Raw genomic sequence first — 20,245 nt, 5'->3', positions numbered from 1 at the left:
AATTAAGTTATAAATAAACCATCAGGACATTTATTTGTTACTGTTTATTAAGTAAGGGCATTATCACCCTTACTTAATTTAGTATTCTAAGCGGCATTTAAAACTTTCGACAAAACTTCTCTTAACAAGTCTAGTTATTTGATAGTCGGCATTTCCCACTCCGTTCTCACTATCGAGCCTAGTCGAAGAAACTAGTTTTAGAAGCCTCCTAGCTTAACCAATTTTATCATTTCTTTGATTTTTACCAATAAAATCACATATTTTCTAATAAAATCACTTTATTTAAAAACTTCGATAATTAAATTTGAAATAAAAAAATTAAGAAACAATTATAATAAATTTTGATTAGTTTTAGATTAATTAAGAGAATTTGGAATAAAAAGTTGATTTTCATTTAAAAAGTATATTTTAATTAAAATTTGGGGGACTTTACATATCTATACACATTGAATTAAATAATTACAACTTTGTTAGAGATAAAAATATATACCCAAAACGTATTAATTATTTTTATATATAACCGACTAACATACCATGGTTAATTCCTTAAAATACTCACTAACATACCAACTTTCTTAAAATACTCACTAACAAACCAACTTTGTTATTTCCTTAAATACTCACTAACATACAAACTTTCTTAAAATAACATAATTAACCAACTTATTATTAATTCATATAACTAATTATTTACTTTATTTGGTTTTATTATTAATAAAGAAACACCATGGTTATACTACAAGGTTAGTGGAAAATTAAAAAATAAGTAGTCATCGACTGCATAATCCAAGGAGATGAAGAACAAGCATTTTGGATACTGTTTGGTAGTTGTTTATTGTTTATTCTAAGCATATCCTATTTGTTATAATGGATATAACATATAACTTATTTGGTCTCATTTTTATTAAGAATATATTTCTACAATTATTATCTTTTGATACAAAAAAAGTAGTTTTTGAGACTCTAGTTGGATACCAAACAATAGCTCTTGTAAGTATGATAACAAATGGTAGTTTGTAATGTTTAAATGTTGGATACTAATAGGTAGTTTTTTTATGTAATATATATCACTGAGTATATAAATATAAATTTATGTTGGATTTATACTGCAATGTATTTAAATGTTGGATACTAATAGGTAGTTTTTATTGTTGCTATTACATATAGTTTGGCTATTAGCAATACAACTCCTTTGTTGTACTAGTAGCCAACTTGAAGAGTAATATATTGACTGAAGATCATAAGCTGCCACCAAGTAGTCCAATATTGAGCAAAGCAATTAATTTGGGTACCATTTGGTAGCTTTTTAATGTTTCTATTACTTTTATTTTTTATTTTTCATCCAATCTAATACGAAAATTACAGACCTTACCCATTTTTTATATTTCTTGAAATTGGTTTAAAGGATAACATTTGTTATATGAATAGTGGCTATTTGTTATAGTGGCTAAACCATCAAACTTATTTGGTATCATCTTTAATTAGAATATGTTTATACATCAATATCGTTTGATACTCGATAGTTGAATAATTATAATGATATGCTTGTTTAAATTAGCAATGTCGTTTGATACTAGTAGGTATATAATATTATATAAGGAAATATATAATATAAAGAAATATATTGAATGTGATATATTATGATAAAAAAAAGTTGGTATAATAAATAGGTAAATAAAATTTGAATGTTTGTTGTTTCAGTTAATTAATATTATAATATGGGTATATTAAAATATTAGTTTCAAATTAGTAGTTATTTATATTATAAGGTATGTGAGTGTAAATCTTTCAAAAATTTGGGTATTGGATCCTTTTTAAATTTTCTTAAACCAGTTAAAAAAAGCTTAATAATATATTAGTTATCCTAATATTCAGATCTTTTTAATGAGTTAAACCTATAATACTGTTTACCATAACAAAACATTAATACTTAGTCAAACACTTAAAAAATTATTTTCCATTATTTTTCTTTAGTATAAACTTTATAAATTTTAGTTGTAGGTATCCTAGTTTAAAAATTTATATTTTAAAAAATATAACTCCAATGATCTTCAAACTTTTCAGATTTAAACTTGGCTATTTCAAGAATTTTTTCGCCAAATTTCATAAAAAATTAAACCTTTTTACTTGGTGAAAACTATTTTAAAAAACCTCAATATAAATCTGCCTAGAGAAAAACCCATCATTTTAGTGAACTTTGGAAGTTCATAAAATCCCTTTGGTTTTTTTATTTAGGTCTAAAAATTATTATGCATATACTAAGATATGTAAACAATAGCTATACCAAAACTTAAGTTATTTGAACTTTTTACTTAACAAAACAAATTTTCAAACATGGCTGTCTAGAAGTTATTTTGAGCTATCTAGAAATGTTGTCTAACTTTGAAAACCCATAATTCTAAGCCTATTTGTTATTTTTATTTGAAATTTTACAAGTTGATGTACCAATAACAAAATAAGCAAAAATCAGCCAAAAAACTCAATTATTTTTCCATAGAAAATATCACTCAAAGTCGACTGTTTACCCAAATTTTAAAAAATAATTTTCTAGATTACACATAAATTTTGTAAAACTCATATCTTGATCATTATAAAATATTTTTGTACATTTATAAGCCCTATTAACATCTAGACATCTCAAATTAAACATGAAAATAAGAAAATCCAGAATCGAATAAGTATACAACTCGCTTGAGCCTTTGGAAGTCAAGGCTTAAATATTTTTCTTACAAAGTCTTAGTTTTGCCTATGGAATGTTGGATTCCAACCCTAACAATCATCCAAACATTTTGGCATGCATGATCAAACAGTGGATAAACATTATTACAGTCCCAAAATATAATTTAAACACATCAAATAAATTAATCATAGCAGTTTCAACAAGAAAATTTGAATAAAATTCATGGGAGGTGACCATATACCTCTTGATGGCTTTGATGGTGTTCTAAGTGACTTAAAACCCTTGAATAGCCTTTCCTCTATATTTATTCATTCCCCAGTAATACCACAAATCAGTATATACTCACATGCAAACTCATCTAAGATAAGAAGCTCAACTTTGACAAGTAGAGTTAAGAGTGTTACCTTTGATTTGTTCCAGCTTTTTCTAGCATTTCTCTATCTTCAAACTCATCATTCAATACCCTAAAACTATGTGTATAGAAGAAAGAGGTGTGATGTGAGTGTTTAAGTGAGAAATTGATGAAAGAAATTTAGAGAACAACACGTGGGATACTCGGCCAAGCTAGAGAGAAGGAAGAGAATTTTGAGAGAAAATGAATTCTTGAGGGACAAACTCGTGTGAAAAATGAAGACTTAGTTGAATTTTTACTACTTATAGGTGGTAAGATTTGGACATAAAATTACCCTTTTACCCCTCCAAGCTGCCACCCATCATAGCCTAATTACCCTCTGATTCATTTCCTAATTAATCTAACTTAAGTTAATTAATCAGTATAATGGTAATTTTCTAAAAAATTACTATTGTGGTAATTTTTTTTTACTTAATCTAATTGAAATTTCAATCTAGGTAATTAAATTAAATAGACCTTGCTATTTAATTTAAATGGTCACACTCCAATGTTTGTTACTCAATGTAACAACCCAAAACATGCAAGACCAAAATCATATGAAAATTTAAACTTTTTACTTTTAACTCATTGTACCGAAAATCTATAAATAAAAAACTTTTAAAAAGACCATGTGCGCATACTTTTAGTTTAGCAAATGGAAATACAACTACTCTTCCACATAGTTATAACAAAACAATTATCCCATTGAAATAACAAACTTCCAGCTTTTTCTTTTCAAAATGGTGATCCATAAAAAAAAACCTCCCCAGGCCAGGCCACATGTACATATCCACAAGTAGACTTTGGTGCTCATTGATCTACTTTGTCTTTGCACTTACCTACAACATGAACAACTAGGTAAGCGACAACGCTTACTAAGAATAACCTTACACACAAGTATACTAAAACTTAGTAACGGGTCCACCTAAGGTAGATATCGCTACCGGTCATTAGGGTATTGGATAAGTTCCAACCCTATCATAAAGTTCTCAATAATAGCCATAACAGAAAATCAAGCACTTTGGTTGCACCCAACAACCAATTTTCATACATATCATTACAACCTACACTCAGAAAATTCTAGAAATTCATGATATATAGCCATATCTGAAATAAGTACTTTGGTTGTTTCTAACAACCAAGTTCACACATATCACAATAACCTACACTCAGAAAATTCCCAAAATATTCAAGATAGATAACACATATCATAACTAATCAATAGATTAACAGCAAGGGATCCGGGCCTCAAACCGGTTCCAACATTAATGTCCTGGCTCCAACCCGGACTATATTACCATTGTCCTGGCTCCAACCTAGACTATATTTTTACCATGTCCTAGCTCCAACCCGGACTATATTTTACCATGTCCTAGCTTCAACCCAGACTATATTTTTACCATGTCTTGGCTCCGGCCTAGACTTTAGCTTACTGTGTCCTCGCTCCAACCCGGACTATATTACGCTAAGGTTCTGGCTCCAACCCAAACCTACTTACTGTTAGGAAAATATGTATTGCCTCAATGGAAATGGTAAGAAAATATTACAACTCTATGAAAAATATTACAATAGACAAGGATTGATTAAATAAAGTGTTACAACTATATAACTGAAAAATACAAATAAAAGGAGAAGGAGATGTAAGATGATAGAAATAGAAAGTAAAACTCTATTACAAAAAGATACAAGTAAACTAGAAGTGTTTGAACAAAGGAAATAAAAGGATTACAACTTTTAAACAAAAGAACAAGTAAATAGAATAAGAAGAAAAGAGGAAAGAGCAATAAGAACAAGAGCCAAAACAATAAACTCTCACTCACACAACCAAAGTGAAGAGTGTTGGGGATCACCAACTTGAACAAGGTTTGAAACCTTTGTCCAAAAGCTTATTTCCCCCTAACTCAAGCACTAAGGGATCTCTCACAGATTATAGGAAATGCTTTATGGAATAATCAAGCCTCAAGGTGTTTCTAGCCAAGTGCTCTAGTGGATAGAAAAGTTGTGTCTTACAAGTGAGCATTAGGCGCCTATTTATAGAGTTTAGAGACACCCTTTGAATTTCAAATTCCACCGACCCCATGGCTGTTACCAATGATTAATTGGGTGTTTTATGGAATTAAAATAGAGATTTGGGAGTTACTTGGCTGTTGGAATCGTTCAAAATTGGATACAAACCGAAATTGTATGAAGCTGTCATCCACTAGGGCCGCGACGCTTGTTCCAGGCGCCGCGACCCTCAGTCAAGTTCAGCAACAAATTTTTCAGTTTTTTCCAAAACGTTCCAATTTATTCCCACTTGATTTTGTAACTTCCATACACAATATGGGAGTTAAAATCACATCTCTATCAGCCATTTCTCATATGGCTTTAAGAAATTCATCTCAATTTTGTGTAACAACAAATCTACACAATAATGGGTGATATTTAGGAGTTACAAATTTGTGATGAATTTGTAACACCAAATATGTTTCATGTTTGGATATTTCACATATATCCAAATAATGTAACTCTCTATTATATGTTACAATATGTGACACTCTATGTCACATTTATTTAATCTAAAATATTATATTATAAAATAATATAATATTACATTATATTATAAAATAATATAACACTTACCATTTAGTCACAGAATGCAAACGCATTGCAAGAGTAGGTATTAAGCATACCCTAGTCTTAACGAACCAAACAAAACTAGTGTAATCTACTTCTACAAGCACACACTAGTATATTCACGTTATATTCAAGAAGGAATTACCTTATTTGATCATTTGGTACTTCAGTTTAGAAAAAAGAGTTAACAAAATCGCATCTTTAGAAAAATACAATAATTTTTCTTCATTTTATGAAATTCACCATTTCCTTTCATAATAACAAAATACTCCTTTTAGACTCTTTAATTATTATTATTTTTGAAAAGTCACCCTTTGTTTATAAAGATCATTTTTAACCTAAATTTCTATTTTTACCAAGTTTAATGATAATCTAAAACCTCTTTGTGGTATTTTTGAAAAAGAAGGGTAATTGGACTCTTAATTTATTAAAATGGAAAAAATCATATTTTATTTATCTCAAACTGATTTTAGATTGGTTTAACATCCAAATCCTTAGAAACTTTTATAAAAAGAATCATTTTCCAATTTCCACCATTTTACTTTTACTTCTTTATTTAAAGTGATAAAAGTCTATTTTTAAACCTTTGCCATATGTTGAGTTTTTAGCCAAAACCCTTAAAATTTTGTCCACTTATTCTATGTCATAAGGAAGAGAACTTGGTGAAAACCTTGCGTCAAAACTCATCTTAGGCTAGGAGAACTAACCTCCCAAAAACCATTTTTTGTTATGGTTCGAAATTACTACTTTTCAGATTTTAAGGCAAACTTAGAAAATTTGTTTCTCTTAAATTGTGACACATTTTTCTCTTAAATTTTACAGGGTCCTGATAAATATATTAACTAACTTGCTTCAAAATTTCATAATTTTTGGGATATTAAAACCCATTAAAATAACTAAAGAAATATGTGCAGTGCTTGCTGCCCAAAAGTTGTTTTTTAATTTTTATTTTTTCAGATTTTAGGGCAAACTTTAAAAATTTGTTTCTTTTAAACCATAACAAATTTTCCTGTACAATTTTACAAGGACCCTTATACATGTATCAACTAACATCTTACAAAATTTCATAGCTTTTAGAATAGTAAAACCCATTCAAAAGATAAAGAAATATGGGCAGTAAGGTGCAATCTTACCTGTTGGAAGCCAAACCACTAATTTTGGCAGCATGCATTTTTACTCACACTTAACCACAACAAGAATTTCTAGCATAAACCCTAGCCACATGCATGCATGCAATTCATCATATCACACAACCTCAATCATAAGCATAAAAATAAGCTCCAAAACCATTGAAATACCCTATACAACCACATCTACAAGAATCACCATAAAACTTAAGGAAAGCAACCATAGATTCTACCTTTGAAGCCCTAGCTTGGAGATGTATTCCTTAGCTCTTCAAAAGCTTTCCTTGGTGCTCTAAACTCTCAAAACTAAGCCCCAATTCCCATATGCAGATTTTTAAGAAAGGATTAGGGTAGGAAGAACTTAGATGGGGGACAACAAGAACATGCAAACTTACAAGAAAACTTTTACCTTGTTTTATTTGATCACAATAGTGTTCAACTTTGAGATCCAACTAGTAAATGCTTCTTTTGAACCCTAGAACACAAGAACAAGGCCATGCATGACTTTTAGATCACATGCATGCACAAAGAACCCTAGGTTTCAAGTTTGAAGGAGAAGAGAAGAAAAAATGTACAAGGGAACATTATACTTACAATAGACAATGAAATCTCTTCTTGAAGCCTTTTCTTCTCCAATGGGGAAGAGGAGTACTAGTTCTCTCTAGGATTTAAATTTTTTTGCAGCAATGGAGGAGAAAATAGAGTGTATTCGGTTTTGGAGAGAGAGAGAGCTTAAGAGAGAGTGTTTTTCATTTTGAGAAATGATTGGTTTTGGCTTGTATAAAAAGGTAAGAGACTTTTCTCATTTCTTAGCTTTTGGGGTATGTAACCTAGCTTATGAGAGCCCTAGGGTCTACCCCTAGCCTTGCCGCCCACCTCTATCTCTCTCTTTCTCTCTTCCCTTTGAAATTACTTTTATGTCATTGCTTATTCTACCTCACATATAAGGAACCCAAGGGCCCTTTGAGAATTTTGTGCTCTAAATTTTCCCTTAATTTTTAACCTATAGTTTTTAAATCTCCAAGCATAATTAAATAAATTAATTTGTGACCAAAAATAAAATTTGTCACAATATCAAATAATTTTGTCAATTTATCACATATTGACCAAAATGCCTTTAAAGTCCCGAGCAAGAAATTTTCATTCTTAGACCTGGTTGATGTGAATTCAAACCTCAATCAATTCTCTTAAAATTTATTGGCTTAACAATAAATTCCCAGTTGCAAAAAAAAAAAAAAAAAAAAAATTTTATGCCATAGCATTTCCTATTTTATTTAATCAGAGATTTTTCTCCCATTAGAGTTTACTCCTTGGTTTGAGACTAATCTTTCTTTGCATAAAACTAGATCATTTCCCGGATCATCACAACAACTATAAAAATTCACGAATTTTCACAAATTCGTATAATAACAATTATCAAAATAATATTCCACATAATTCTTCACCGACTCCAACCGGCTACTAATGTGTGTTCAAAATAGGGGACATCACACTAAAAATAATTCAACTAACCAAAATCTCATTTTTTCCTAAAATGTGCATTTCTCACAAAAATGCATATCTAGAGATTTTTTCTTACAAAGTCTAACTATTTGACTTTAATATAAATTTCCAATAAATTTTATGCCCGTATTATTTTTTTCCATAATCATTCCACATAATTTTATTCAATATTTTATCCGGTTAAGGTTTTTCTGTCGGTTCGAGATCGAAATTTCTAATTTGGCTGCAATCACACATCACACTTAATGGCACTGCTACAAAACTGGGCTTTCCTGACACCCAACCATGACAGTCAACTCCATTGACTGTCGTAATTGCTTAGTGGGACTTTACGCCGATAGTTAAAACCTGTAGGCATAGAGACCAACGCCGACAACTAATAACTATCACCGTTGCTTTTGACTGTCGCTATTGACCCCAACGCCGATAGTTAATTCGAGACCAATGCTGATAGTTAAAATGTGTCGTTATTGAACCCAACGCTGACAATTAATTCGAGACCAATGTCAACAATTAAAATGTATTGCTATTGACCCTAACTCCGACAGTTAATTTGAGACCAATGCCGAAAGTTAAAAGGTATCGCTATTGACCCCAACGCCTGCAGTTAATTCAAGACCAATACCGACAGTTAAACGTTATCGCTATTGACCCCAACGCCGACAATTAATAAAAGTCTAATGCCGACAGTCCTAAAATGTCGCCAAAATTCAAATAAAAAATTATAATTAATGAATAATAAAATTTTAAAAATAAGCTGAATTATGTAAATATGTATTTTTTAAAATTATGTATTTATTAAAAACTTTTAAAACTAGATTTTTTTAGTTTCTAAATTTTTCATTTTATTAACTTTTGTATTTATAATAATTTTTATATAAAATTTTAAATTAATTATGATAGTAAGAGTAACAATACTTTAATTTAATTTTATAAAAAAATATTAATTACTAATTTGTAATACTAAAGTCTTAGTTAAAAAAATTTATTTGAATAATTTGTCAAACTATTTAATGATATTAAATAGTACACATATAATATTTACAATTTTGATTTTTTAAAAAACAATATATAATGGAGAGTTAGTCAGTTTCGAACCCCTACCCTCCAAATCAAGTTAAGTACTCTTTAACACTACACCAACAAATTTTATTGAACAACTAATGAATATAAAAATATTTATATAGGTGTCCCAATTTTATTTTTTGCCTTGACCCCAAAACCAATTTTATAATAGACAAAATCCTAGGTTTCATTATTTTTTCTCAGCAGCACAAAACCACAAGAAGAAGAAAAGGAGAAGGTTGTACGACGGCAGGGGGTCGGGGGATGGTGGTCGACGACGGCAGGGGGTCGGGGTTGGGTTGTACGGCGGTAGGGGGCTCGGGGTTGGGCTCGACGGCAACGATTGGTGGCTGGGCTCGACGGCGGGTGGGGGGGTCTCAGGTCTGGGCTCGATGGCGCATGAGCTGGGCATTTTCTCAGTCCATTCCCTCTCTCAGTCAGTCAGGTATGGAGATTGCTTTTTTATTTTATATTTTAATTTCTTTTCTGTTGTTTTCTTTCTTTCTTTTGTTTTGGTGAAAGGGGATCTCTCAATCTCACTGCCCTCCCTCTCTCACTCCGGTCTCACTCTCTCAAGTATGGAGACTCTTTATTTTTTATTTTTTTATAATTGCTATTCTGTTTTTTTTAATTCTTTTTTGTTTTTGTTTTGGTGAATATGGATCTCTCAGTTTCTGTCTCACTCTCACTCAGCTCCCCAGAGCTCCCTTACTCTAGTTAAGGTATGTTTATATTTATATAATTTATGGTAATGTGTAGTCTATTCAATTTTTATGTTATATACGTTACAATAAAAATTCATAAATGCGTGCTTGTATTTGAGTTTTTTTTAATCATCAATTATTGTTTCTTTTTTCTGTTTTGCTATCAGTTTTCATGTGCTCTCTATTGTACTATGTCTGATTCTCTCTGATAGAAACAAGTCAATTTTTTCCTTTTATCTTTGTTTATATATATATATAAATAATGTTAGGTTATTTGTATTTATAAGATATAATATTTAAAGTATAAAATTTGTATTTAGAAGATGCCATTAGATACTTTAGACACTTTCTCTTAATTTTGACAACATAATCTTTTACAATGTTTGTGCTTATAATAATTGTTCTATACTTTTTTTTACTAATCAGGATGTTTTGTTTAATTTTTTTGTGTGAATAAATTAGTCTTACCATGTTTCGTGTTTGTTTTCATCAATTGTATTTATAGCTTCAAATAGTTCTCAAAGTTTAACTAAATTATGGATATAAGTTATTAATTTTATTTTTTTATTTGTAAAGTTTGATGATTTCAATTTGTTTGATGCTTGATGTATGATATTTTGGTTTACTCTTATGGACAATTGCCTTGAATATTGCTTTTAACAGTTTTGGTTCAAAATGATAATTTGTGCTTGTGCAGGAATTCATCACTTTGAAGAATGATTCTTTATTGTTTTCATAAATTGTGCCTTCATTATTTAAGGAGATTGATTAACCTTGTAAGTTTGGGCTTTGGCTATAATGAAATATATTTTCTGGAATGTCTTTATGTTTGATGCTCAATTCTTTGCTTGTACTGCTCTGTTATATCATAATTTGCTTTAGTTTAAAGTTTTGAAGACTTTTTGTTAAAAGAAATTGGATTTTGATTTTTTCTTTTTAGACATTATTGGTGTTTTTGAGAGTTATATTCTTATTTATGTATAAAGTAAGGATACTTTGAGTGTTTTATATACTAATATGCATTAAAATACGACTTTGAGGATATTTAGTCCTGTTTATAAGGTCATTTGGTTTTCAAGAGAAAATAGAATCCAATATATGCATTAAAATGAGATAGATGTGAGTGAACTTATTTGTTAATAAATAATGCTTTGGAAATTTGCACAGACAATTACATGAGAAGTAGCAGTAGAAATATTGTCTTGCAACTCATCACAAGACGATGAAGAATGTAGGAATGAGATGATATTGATATCCAAACTTCAACACAGAAATCTTGTTAGGCTAGTTAGCTCACTCTTTTAGTTTTCTCTCTCTATGAATCTGGTTGTATATATATATATATGTTTTTTTTGTTGTATTCATTCTATTCTATTTTTTTTGTATGAAAGTGGAAATTTTTTGGGTTTGTTATGTGCTCCCGTTAGGTCCCTCTCTCTCGGCATCCTAGCTACTCACGTATGTATTTTATTATCATATTTCAAGTTAAAGTTAAAACTAACTCTTATATGTGCCTTGCATTGAGCATAAGTGATGTGAAAGGGGAACATCAAATTAATTTTGCATATTTTGAATTTAATCAATGAAAAGTTACTAAGCTAAATTACATTTCATGTTTGGGTTGTTTGCTATTCAGTTTGTAGTGTTGCTCCTATGATGGAATGGAAAAGAAAATAGTTGAAATCAGATTTTTAAGTTGTTACCAATTACACTATTGCTTGAAATATATTTCGATGTGGGTTTAAGTTGAATCTTAGTTTGCGCTCATAAAGTTTTGCTTATTTTGATCATCAAGGCAATGTACCTTTGTACCTTTAACCATATTTTTTACTCATGCAAATATCGTACCTTTGCATGCAATTTGGAACAATTTTGTGTTGTATCTGTTTAGATGAAGATTGGAGTGATGTTTTGTAGTTTTGTCAAATGGTATTTGGCATTTTAACAGGACAAGCAAGATAGGCAATGCTTCACTGAATAGTTACCAAGTTGTGAACCAAAATAGACAAAGCTTCACTGATTAGTTACCATTTCATCTCTTCATCAGTGAGAAATTGTGAACCAAAATAGACAATGCTTCACTAATTAGTTAGTATTGCATCTCTTCAAGAGTGTTGTTAGTATTTGACAGGTTCTGTTAAAACTAACAATTTGTTTTGAAAAAAATCTACACTACAATAAAAATATAGTTATAATTTTTCATGTTTTGTGTATTATAATATGACTTTTCATGTTTTAGAGATGATTTTAGAAAGAAATTCATGGCAGCCAATTCTTACTTTGGAAAGACTATTGGTGACGAGGGTGAGTACAAGGACAAGAAGAAGAAAGATATGTTGTTTGACAATGAATTTAGTGTTTTATTTTATTTGTAATTTTTATTAGAGTAAATTATTCTTTTTTGAGTGGTTAATTATTTACTTTGTAAATTTAGTTATATATTTTTTAAGGTCAAGACGATTATGTTTATAGACAAGACTATATGATTTTTGAGTCAAGTAGTAGTGTTATATTTATCCTAAATTTGTTTTATTAGATTTGTAAATACTTTGTATAAGTTTTGTTATTTTAATCTATAATTTTTTAGATTTGAAGATAAATGTTTCATTTAAATCATAATTTTTAATTTAAAATAAAAATAAATAATTTTTTTGCAACCAACGACGACACCTAATAACTGTCGGTATTGCCAGCAACAGCGACACCTAATAACTATCGGTGTAGCCAGCAACAATGACACCTAATAACTGTTAGCATAGCCAGCAATGGTGACACCTAATAACTGTCGGCGTAGCCAGCAACAACGACACCTAATAACTGTCGGCGTTGCCAGTAACGACGACACCTAATAACTGTCGGCGTAGCCCGCAACGACGACACCTAATAACTGTCGGCGTAGCTACCCCTATGCCTGTATAGGCAAATACGAAAGTTAGTTGACTGTCGTCGTTGCTCAATAGCGACAGTTAAAAACTATCAGGAAATTCCGCTTTTGTAGTAGTGTGTCTATCATGAACAACATGGTTTTGGCTTCTAAAGCCTATATTATTAATCAAAATAATATCCATAAAAGTTTTCATTGGTGTGAACCGGTTACTAGTAGGTGCCCGAAATGCAGGGCGTTACATGTTAGACATAATTGAATCAATCTGGTAGAGTCCCTTGAGGACATGATTGATGCTCAAAAATGCCAAATTATTAGTTTTAAAGTGTAAAATAAATTAAGTTTTAATTAATATTTTCATGGAGTTATTGTAATATATTTTATAATTGAAAATATTAATTTTAATTTAATTTGTGTTTAATTTTCAGGAATTAATTTTATTTGGGCATCAATAAAATACAAGAAGAGAAACAAAGAAGTAAAGTTGAATAATATAAGTGAAAAGTAACATTTTTGGAACCAAAAGGCCCATTTCAAGCCCAAGCCCGCTGCCTCCTCCCTCCCTTCCCAGTGCTAAGTGGTGCACCCTTGTTGCGCCATGTGTCCCAGCTTCAGCCCAGCAACCCGCGTGACCCGATCCGCAAACTCGCGACCCTGCCAGCGGGACCCGCCCCCTGACCCGCGAGCAGCCCCACGTGACCCGCTTGCCAACTACCTTCCCTTGCTCCAGCCGCGACACATGGCTCCCTTGCATTGGCTGTGATTTGGTCAAAACCCACCAGCTGCCATAGTGTTTCCAGCCCACTTTGTGTGCACTTTGGGCTTTTAACCTTCCATTTTGAGCTTTAAAGCTCACATTTTGTAGTGTTTAGAAAAAGGATAAAATGACCATTCACTAAAATAGCTAGGTTAGTATTAATAATAAGATTTAATTTTTCAAAATCATATTTTATTATTAATAATTCAGATTTATTTTGTAAACCTCATTTGTAATTTAATTTCTTTTTAGTCATTTTCTTCTTCTATAAATATTGACTCTTCTTTCACATTTTGTATGTAATTTTTAGAGTAAAAAAACTATAGTAAAATTTATACTCACTTTCTTCTTAGAATTTTGTGAGAATCATGAGCATAATGGCCTAATCTTCCTAGGAAGGTTAGGGATGATTCCATATGCTAGTGATGTTATTTTGCGACTTTGATTTACTATGTTCTTAATATAATGCATTTGAGTTGTTTATGTTATTTCATCTTCATATTTATTTTGTTATCTTTATTTACTTGTACTAATAGTATATAGGATTAGTCATGTTCTTTCTACGTGCTTCTAATTAGTAAAAGTAATATTGATACATAATTTTATGCCTAATCTTCTATTGCATTATTGCCCTTGGGTATTTTGTCATTTTTAGATTTTTCATAAGATTAACATTGTGCTCCTAAAGTAAAGAACTTTATAATTCAAATGGACTTTTGTTAGAAAAGAATATGATCTTTAATGTTAGATTTTCCAAGTAAATGTTGGGATGTGAACTATTTACTTGTGTATTTTTGTAAATCATGTAACTAAGTAACCAAACAACCATTTGGATGATTCTTGAAACATTTATACTTCTCAACTCTTGATTACACCTTATTTTTATTTCACTTGTCTCATTTTATCATTTCATCAAAAAGACAACATCAAAATCTCAAATCTATTTTCATTTCCATTTCTATTTATTTCATGTTACTATTTTTTTGTGTTAGTTTTCTACTAATATTTTGGTTTTAGGTTACCTCCTTGTGGATCGACCGTCCGAATTTTACTACAACTACCGCTTGGTGGTTGTCACAATTTGGGTGTTAAACAAATTTTAGCATCGTTGCCGGGGAGGTAGTTTTCAAAAGTGTTAGTGAAATTTTTACCAAAATGTTAGTAACATTATTTGCGTTTTTGTTGGTATGAATATTGTGTTAGTATAGTGTTTTTTTTTTCATTTGTGTGTTGTATTCTTTTTATTTTCTAATTTTAGTTAATTTGCATATTATTAAAAAAACAGAATAAAAAATAGTTATATATATATTTTTTCTTCTTTCTTTTCTTTTTCAGTAAAACAAAAAAAAGGAAAATTATATATAAATATATAAATATACATATATATACAAAAAAAAATAAAAAAAAGACATATATATTTATTTATTTCTTAATTTTTTTTCTTCTACTTTTCGATTACATAAAAAAAACATTATATAAATAAATTTTAAAAAATTTATATTTTTCTTTTTAGTTAACTCTAATTTCATTTCTCTTTCCTTTTTTTCCTTAATTTATTTTTATTTTTTTAGTTTAATAAATATTTTAAAAAAAAAAGATTAAGCTTGCTATTTTATCTTCACTTTAATTCTCTTTTCTTTATTTTTTTGTGTTGACTATTTTGTTGCTTTAGGTTCTTAGTTTAGATCTTTCATTCTTTTTTTTTTCCCTTAGTCTTCCTTAGAATTTAGTTCTTCCTTGAAAAAAAAAACATAAAAATGCATAAAATTGTTCATAAAATTTCAATCATAAAACATTTAGTATTGAGAACAATTGTGTAATATTACAAATGGTAAAATCTGATATTGTTCTGTCTAGAAAGATTGGTTGTTAAATAAGGTTTGTGATAGCGTTATCCCTACACTTACCTGGGAGCCCCAGGGTGTTCAGTCTAGGCAAGTGTGGGTCTCAAGCGGTACCTTAGAAACCTTCCTAATCGACCTGGGAACATTTCGAGCATATACATTTGCACTATTACATTTTTGAACTTTTGACTATAAGAAAATCAAGCTTGATCTGTCAAAATAAGTAATTTCACTCTGCTTAAAGGTTGTTTGGTCGAAAGTGTTTAACTTGAAATCCACCATACTTACTCAGTAACCTCAGGGAGTTCTAGTAAGGCGTTGGAGATCACCCTAAAATCTCCAAATCTATATGGGAACAAGTTTAACAAAAAAATAAAAAAAATAAAAACAAATTAAAAACAAATTTTCATTTTCGAAAGTGGATGAATCATCATGAAACTTCTAGTGAAACCTCTTCCAATTCATCCACCACTCATTCCAGAACTCCTTCCACCACTCCTGATTCTCCACAAACTTTAGTTGATAATAATCCATTCGCAATGGCTCACAATGATGAAATACAACCAAGAACTCTCAAGGATTACCTCCATCCTACTTGCACTTCCACGCCTTCATGCATTATCTTCCTTCCTAATATGCCCGCATTAGACTTTGAACCTGGCATGATTCAAATCTTACCCATGTTTCATGGAATAGAAAAAGAAAGCCCATACATGCATATTAGAGAATTCGAGGAGGTAGTAGCCACATTCTATAACCGAGCCGAAAATGTCAATTCTGTGCGATTGAAGTTCTTCCCTTTCTCCTTGAAGGACAAAGACAAAAGATGGTTATACTCTTTGAGACCTAGGTCTATTGGAACATGGGGGGAAATGACCAAATCTTTCTTTCTCAAACACTACCCTATCCATAAGACCAACAGTTTAAAACAACAGATTTCCACATTTTCCCAAAAGGACAATGAAACGTTCTGTCAAGTCTGGGAAGGATTTAAGGATCTGTTGAATCAGTACCCGCACCATGGCTATGAGAACTGGCGTTTGGTCAGTTACTTCTATGAAGGCTTCACGATTTGTGAGCGCCAATTTGTAGAAATGCTATGCAATAGTGAAATCTTCGAAAAAGAGCCAGATGATGCTCTTGAATATTTAGAAGAAACCACAAAAAATCTCACACCTGGACTGGTCCAAGAGCTACTGATAGCACCAACCGACATAAAACATCTGTGATCTATCAACTTTGAGAAGATGATAGTGTTAAGGCCCAACTAAAAACTTTGAAAAAGCAGTTTGAGGTCTTAATGACGAAAAATGGCCAAAAACCACACATGATTACCCAAGCAGAACCACAAGAACGATGACGTGGCAAGTGATTCTTGGACACGTGGCTGACACTTGAAGGAACTCTGCTAAGGTATCGACCAGAAGATAAATTATAAGCAGTAAGCAGCCGAAGTTTACCTGCGACCAGCTTGGTTGCAGGTTCCGCATGCTTCATGACGTTTCTATAAAGATCTTTGTAAATCCCGAAATTGACTCCCAAAATCTCCTGAGTATCCAATTATTTAGGAGAGAATATCTGTAACAGATTCATGTAATCCCCCTTGAGCCAATAAATAGAGAAAGATAGCTCAAGGAAGGGACTTTTGGCTTTCAAATTATTTGAGACTAGAGTAATTCTATTTGAGATATTGTATTGTTCTTCAGAGGTTAGTGAAACTCATTGAACCCTAGTTCTTTGATCACTCCTATGATTCTCACATCAATAACAATCTAAGTGGACGTAGGTTATTACTAGATCCTGGGGCCGAACCACTATAAAATATCGTGTTCTTATTATTTTCGTCATCACGTTCTTTTCAACGCATTCATCCACGTCAATCGTATTCTGACTCCGTGTCAGTTGACCAAAATCAGGGTCAACATTCTGGTGCTTTCATTGAGAGCTTGATATATCACCGTTGAGAAAACCAATGGTGAAAAGTGCAAGGAAAACTGGACAGGCGGCCGCCGCTGCACCATCAAACCTGCCTCCTCCTCCTCCTGCAAGCGTGGCTGAGGATGAGCCACATTTGGACTTTGAAAAGGAAGAAATGGATGACGCGACGCTAAAGAGTACTCTGGGGGCGTTGCATGAAGAGCTGGCCAATCTGAGGGCCAGTCAGGAAAGTGCTGCCGAAATCATGGCGCGGCAGCAGCAAGAGATTGAACGGCAGCGCGTGGAGTTAAGTGAGAGGCAGGCGGAGATGGACCGTCGCCAGAGCGAAGCCATGGCAGCCCTTGAGGCAGCCTTGCAATTGGCTAGAAATCAGGCTGCACTTGCCTCGCAGCCTGATTAACTCGCGAATGGACCACCCCACAGGGGTCCTAATCCTAGTCCGCCTATCCAACCCTCGAGCCCACAAAGGCCCGAGCAGCCACCAGCACCTCAGGAAGATGTCCCTCTAGGGGACGCTGAAGCGCAGCCTCCTTCCCAAGCTGGTCGTGGCAATCCTCCGCGGCAGAGGCAGAATAGGACCAGGCAGCAGCCTCATAGTCCTAGACGCCATAGGGGCGATGAGTTGAACCTTCTGAACAGAGGACAGCATCCTCCTGGTAACAGGAGGAACTCAGAGTTGGGCTCTGCGGTCTGAGGTCCCCCACGGCATGATAATGCACGGGTACCTAACGACCAACGCAGGCCACCCTCTAACGCTCGGGACGTTTCAGCCTGGGAAGGAAATCGAGGGAACAGTCGATCCCGTCATAGCCAATCGCGATTCAGAGATGGCAATGGTTATGATGAAGCCGATTCCGGCAGAGGAAACGCCGGTCGGGGGAATGACGAAAGAGGTGGAAACAGGAATCAGCCACCTCAAGATGACCAACCCGGCAGGCGGGACGCTGGGGGGAAATCCAGGCAAAATAACGTCTTCAACCGGCTCGGAGGTAGCGAGCAGCGAAGAAGAGACGAGCATTTAAGAGACGTGCTCAATGACCGCCGTGAGCAACATGGCGAGAACATCCCCCTAGAAACAGAGGCCACAACAATTCCTATCGCTGTGCAGGCCCAGATAGATGCCCTCAACCAGGCGGTGCAACAGCTGGTCGGGGGAAGAACATCTTACATCGACCACGACAGGAGAAAAGGCACTCCTTTCGTCCAGAGGATAGCTATGGTAGAGACTCCTAGCAAGTTTAAAATGCCTACGCTTCCGAACTTTGATGGGTACGGTGACCCGATATCTCACGTCAATAAGTTTGAGATACAGATGGACATTCAGAAAGTGTCCGAAGATGCTTGGTGCAGGATCTTCCCTGCAACACTTTCTGATGCCGTACAGGAGTGGTTTTTTAAGTTCCCTCCTGCAAGCATAGTTTCCTGGGAGATGTTTGTAAGGAATTTTTATGGACAGTTCTACGCAGGTCGTGTGCATCCGACCGAGGCAAACCAGCTGGTTGAAATTCGCCAGCAGGATGGAGAATCGCTGAAGGACTACATCCAGCGCTTTATGCGAGCAGCAGCTGGAGCGAAAACAGTGGGGGACGAAGGCAAAATGATGGCCATAACCGCAGGGGTTAGGCGTCGCTCCCCCCTCTGGAAGAGCCTCCGCAAAGATGGGGTTAGAACTACCTAGGAATTCTTGGACCGGGCTGATCATTACATCAAGCTCAAAGATGCCATTGTCGACGATGGAAAGCCTTCAGGCAAGGATAAGAAAGCAGCCGAGCCCGCCAAAGCCGCCAATGGGTCCAAACCTAACGGCAACGGCAAAGGCAACGGGAACGGTAATGACAATGGCAAGAATGGTGGAAAACGGCCACACAATGAGCCTTCCACCTTCGACAATAAACGAGCCAAGGGTAACCGTTATGAACCTCGGTTCACTAACTACACTGCCCTTGTTGAGTCTCGGGGAGAGGTTTATCAGGCCACGAGTTCCAGTGTGCCTTATAAGAAGCCTGCCCCCATTTGAAAGGATATTTCAAAAAGAGACACTACCAAGTTCTGTTGTTATCATAACGACTACGGACATGACACCAACGAATGCAACTAGCTGAAGGATGAAATCGAGTTCCTTATTAGACAAGGACACTTGAGAAGATACGTACGGGCCTCGGGAAATTCCCAACGAGAAGCTCCGGGTGGCAACGAGCAGGCGCCCACGCGTCAACACTCGCCACCTTTGCAGCCTGCCCCCGTGACTGGCACACTGTTAGCCATTTGTGGAGGCCCGCACCTCGCGGGAAATAGCAGAAAGGCCAGAGAACGATACGCTCAGACTCTGCGCCACGACCAGGATATCAAGATGATGACTGTGGAGGACCGCACGCCAAAAAAGGCTCGATCAGAAGAGGGTGAGATAACCTTCTCTGATGGAGATGCCCAACATGTCTGGTTCCCACATTCCGATCCGCTGGTCGTAGATATCCAAATGGCCAACATGATGGTGAAGAGAGTGCTGGTCGATACAGGAAGTTCGGTGAATATCATGTATAAGTCTTCGCTGGAACGCATGAAGTTGTCCATTAAGGACCTGGAGCCCTGCAACCAGACAATATATGGCTTCTCTGGTGAGGGACTTGCCCCCGCGAGATCAATCAGACTACCAGTGATGACAGGTACAATGCCTGCCACCAGGACATTACTCGCTACTTTTATAGTAGTTGATTGTCCTTCGGCGTACAATGCCGT

The 20,245-nt window shown here is 33.9% G+C and overlaps 1 long non-coding RNA gene and 1 other non-coding gene across 4 annotated transcripts; one reads left to right on the top strand and one right to left on the bottom strand.

The window, feature by feature from the left end:
- Window positions 1-9,597: 9,597 nt before the first annotated feature.
- Window positions 9,598-12,609, top strand: LOC133818872 (uncharacterized). Of its 3 annotated transcripts, XR_009886141.1 has the most exons (3): window positions 9,598-9,827; window positions 10,054-10,104; window positions 10,784-12,609. It is a non-coding gene; the product is annotated as an uncharacterized LOC133818872 (long non-coding RNA). The 3 variants fall into 3 exon arrangements; XR_009886140.1 differs by having other exon boundaries at window positions 10,054-12,609; XR_009886142.1 differs by having other exon boundaries at window positions 9,598-9,958; window positions 10,054-12,609.
- A 3,881-nt stretch (window positions 12,610-16,490) lies between these two features.
- Window positions 16,491-16,598, bottom strand: LOC133820155 (small nucleolar RNA R71). The gene has a single exon (XR_009886584.1). It is a non-coding gene; the product is annotated as a small nucleolar RNA R71 (small nucleolar RNA).
- Window positions 16,599-20,245: the final 3,647 nt, after the last annotated feature.

The sequence above is a fragment of the Humulus lupulus genome, chromosome 2 (genome assembly GCF_963169125.1).
Source record: "Humulus lupulus chromosome 2, drHumLupu1.1, whole genome shotgun sequence".
Taxonomy (NCBI): Eukaryota; Viridiplantae; Streptophyta; class Magnoliopsida; order Rosales; family Cannabaceae; genus Humulus; species Humulus lupulus.
This window is presented reverse-complemented; position numbering and strand designations above follow the sequence as displayed.